We start from the raw sequence: 246 nt of genomic DNA on the forward strand, positions 1-246 counted from the left end.
ATGAAACACTGTAGTCGTTCTAGGCTTCTCAGCCTATGTAAAACTGGTAATTTGTGTGTGTAAGTTTGGAGTTTGTCAAGAAAGTTACATGCTTTTGACTTCAGTTGGCTGCATGCAAATAGTCTGATCCCAAAACAAGCCCTGAGTGTGTATCTGTTGTACTTTTGAGTTGTAAATCACAATTGCTCCTGAGTAGTATTTCACAAGGGCACAAGACTGTGTAATTACCAGCCAGTTGCAGGCTGG

Source organism: Charadrius vociferus, unplaced genomic scaffold (genome assembly GCF_000708025.1).
Source record: "Charadrius vociferus isolate BGI_N301 unplaced genomic scaffold, ASM70802v2 scaffold235, whole genome shotgun sequence".
Classification (NCBI taxonomy): Eukaryota; Metazoa; Chordata; class Aves; order Charadriiformes; family Charadriidae; genus Charadrius; species Charadrius vociferus.